The following is a 3,398-nucleotide window of genomic DNA, read 5'->3' as shown; positions in this document are numbered from 1 at the left end:
GAGAAGAGAAGAGAAGAGAAGAGAAGAGAAGAGAAGAGAAGAGAAGAAGAGAAGTAGAGAAGAGAAAATGATGCACTATTATTCTCCACCCCAAATCTCTTCTTCTAAGAACTTTAAGCTTATGCAATGGTGATGCAGAATGACTTACAATGGAGCATTAGGTACCAATACACTCAAGGGAATGAAAAGCACACTAAGATGAGTTATAGTGCCCTGATGGGCCATTATACAGGCATCAGCAAGCTTTAAAAAATCACCATGGTTAGACAATATAATTTGCATTGCCCAATATCTTGTAAAAACAGCTGAATGTTTTATTTCACAAATTTCTTTCTCTGGTTATGCCTCAATGATTTTCACTTACTAAGTAGCATCACTGAGCCATGAAAATATTCTCCCCAGGCACACACAGCTCACTAGAATTTTTGTTCACAAAATATTGATTTCATGATTAAACTTTCCGTTGGATAAAAACTCAAGGTCTGAGTTTTAGACTTTTCATACTGGGTTGCATTTATGATTTGAAAATCCTTGAGAATTGTCTATTTCCATTAATAAAATATAGAGATAATGTTCTACATGGAGAAGATTAGATTTATTCCCAAATCCCTATTGCTCACAAGAGGCTACTATTCTGTCAATTTTATGATGATATTTAAATACTTAAACTTTATTATGTGGGCCACATGCCATTATTTTTACACCTGTGAAGTAAGACTGGAAGTTATCAGGAAACAAAATTGATGCATGGCTACTTAGAAGAATGCACACTGATATCTCTTGAACTACTTTTGATTATTGCCTTTTCTTCCACTAACAAAGCTGCTTACAAAAGAATGAATTTTCTAAATTCCATTTATAATGGCCACAGGATTTAAGTGGCAATGTGAGTTACTTAAACAAACTATGATAGGTTCTACATATAGTCCCTCTACTAATCAGAAACTTTGAAATACTTGATTTCCTTTCTAACTTCCTCCATTATTTGGTTGGCAAACACTTAGGTGATCCTTAAAATTGCAATACATTAGGTCTTTAATGGAGTGATTCAAAGTTACCTTAAACACTCCAACATTGATTTTAAATTTAGCAAGACTTTAACTTGAAATCTAAGCTCCCGCTTCTACATTTGAAATTGGAGTTACATATCGAAAACATTTTTCTAAAGATCACATTGTCCTAAACAGTCAAAATATCAATATAAATGTACAAGCTTAGATTTTCTAATCTGATATAATAATATAGAGTCAATTACATTTTGTGTGATTCTAAACTTTCATAAAATTTTAAAATGCTTACCACTGACACCGCAATTATACCAACCTACACAACTTGGAGGGCTGCTTTCCTAAAGCAATATTTTTGGAACTGCCCTTTTGATTTCCTGAGTATTTAAGAACTAGGACTATTGGTTAGGATGAAGCTGAGCCCTTGACTGCAATACTAAGGATACATATGAACGCTATTTAAAATTGTTGGTGACTCCATCACAAAAAGATGGAAGCGGTGAAGTTAAACATGCCCCTTAGATTTGGGACCCATGTTTAGTGCCTGATGGCTCTGGCTCTTTATTAGGATATTGTTTCTGTTGCTCTTATGTAATTGACTCTCTTCTGCAACTCTAAAGATACTGGACCTTGATGAAATCCTGCATCCTTATAAGACACATCTTCTTTTAGAACCAAGTAGTACTTTCAAGTATGAAAATGATGTCCAGTTGAAATTTTCATGTCTCTCAGGGCTTCTGCTTATTTGGTGTTATCAAAATGTGTTATTTTTAGCAATGAATTGCTTCATCCTCTAAAGAGATTGGATTATTCTAGGTTATTTCTAATATGTATGAGAGAATCTCCAAGTTTGAAACATGTTTTAAAGTACATCTAGCCCACTTATTCATCAGACAGAAAAGAATTGCTTTCTAAAAATTTTTTTTTAATGTTTATTTATTTTTGAGACAGAGAGAGACAGAGCATGAATGGGGGAGGGTCAGAGAGAGGGAGACACAGAATCTGAAACGGGCTCCAGGCTCTGAGCGGTCAGCACAGAGCCCGACGCGGGGCTCGAACTCATGGGCCGCGAGATTGTGACCTGAGCCGAAGTCGGCCGCTTAACCGACTGAGCCACCCAGGCGCCCCAAGAATTGTTTTTTTTTTTAAAAAATCACATTTTAATTTTTTTTTAAGTTTATTTATTTTGAGAGAGAGAGAGAGAGAGATCGCGTGGAAGTGGTGGGAGGCAGAGAGAAAGGGACAGGAAGAATCCCAAGCAGGCTCCATCCTTCCAGTGTGGAGCCCAATGTGGACTCCATTTCACCACGGGCTCAATCAGACCGTGAGCTAAAATCAAGAGTCGGATGCTTATCTGACCAATCCACCCAGGGGCCCCAAAAATCACTTTTTAAAAATAAATCTGTAGTATATTGTAAACTTGTATGTTAATGTTAACTATTTGTTGTCCTCCTTATCATCTACTCATATCATTATACTCAACTTTTTTATTAGGGTGGCCGTATGATTTTATCATCCAAACGGGCAACCTTTGAAATTAAATTAGGGAGTGATTACTAATGAAGGAATCAGGCCTGTTCTGGGAAAACTAGGACATCTTGCCACTCTAGCTATGCTCAACTACAGTCACCTGAAATGCCTAGAACATTTCCATTCACAAGGAATTCTCTAGAGCAGCAGTTTTTACATTCTATGCTCCCTTAGGGATTTTTTAGTCAGCTAAATTTAAATACCACTATGGTATGTAAAAATATTCAAGTAGGGTCACACTGATTAAATAGGTGACAGAAGACCCACAACTCTATACCTTTAGCATCCCCTCAGAGCTATGATCCCTCAGGCACTACTTTGGAAATATGGAACTCCATAGGATTATTTGGAAACTATTGCATTAATGGAGAGAAAATAACATTTATCAAATATCCATGAGATGCCCAACCATATACATGTAATTCGCTGGGAACAAAAGAGCTGAGATTTAAATCCACATCTAACTGATTGCCCAGCCTTATTCTCATTCCTCTGAAGAAAGTGCATTGCATTTTTGTATAATTCTTGTTTTAGAAAGTTCCTCATTGTATCAGTCAGGTCATCCTAACTTACACTATACCAATTGCAAATACTGTCCAAATTTCAGAGGCTTAAAAATAGGGAGGAAAGTAGGCCTTTAAAATTTTTTTTTAATGTTTATTTATTTTTGAGACAGAGAGAGAGACAGAGCATGAATGGGGGAGGGGCAGAGAGAGAGGGAGACACAGAATCGGAAGCAGGCTCCAGGCTCTGAGCCACCAGCCCAGAGCCCGACGCAGGGCTCGAACTCACGAACTGTGAGATCGTGACCTGAGCTGAAGTCAGACGCTCAACCGACTGAGCCACCCAGGCGCCCCGAAA

At 37.5% G+C, this 3,398-nt stretch overlaps 1 pseudogene; it reads right to left on the bottom strand.

Moving 5' to 3' along the window:
• LOC121036640 (nucleoside diphosphate kinase A-like) overlaps positions 1 to 3,398 on the bottom strand; it is a 34,252-nt pseudogene that overhangs the window by 28,733 nt on the left and 2,121 nt on the right.

Source organism: Herpailurus yagouaroundi, unplaced genomic scaffold (assembly GCF_014898765.1).
Source record: "Herpailurus yagouaroundi ecotype Mexico unplaced genomic scaffold, PumYag 163, whole genome shotgun sequence".
Classification (NCBI taxonomy): domain Eukaryota; kingdom Metazoa; phylum Chordata; class Mammalia; order Carnivora; family Felidae; genus Herpailurus; species Herpailurus yagouaroundi.
Note: the sequence above shows the minus strand (reverse complement) of the source record. Positions and strands in the feature narration are given on the sequence as shown.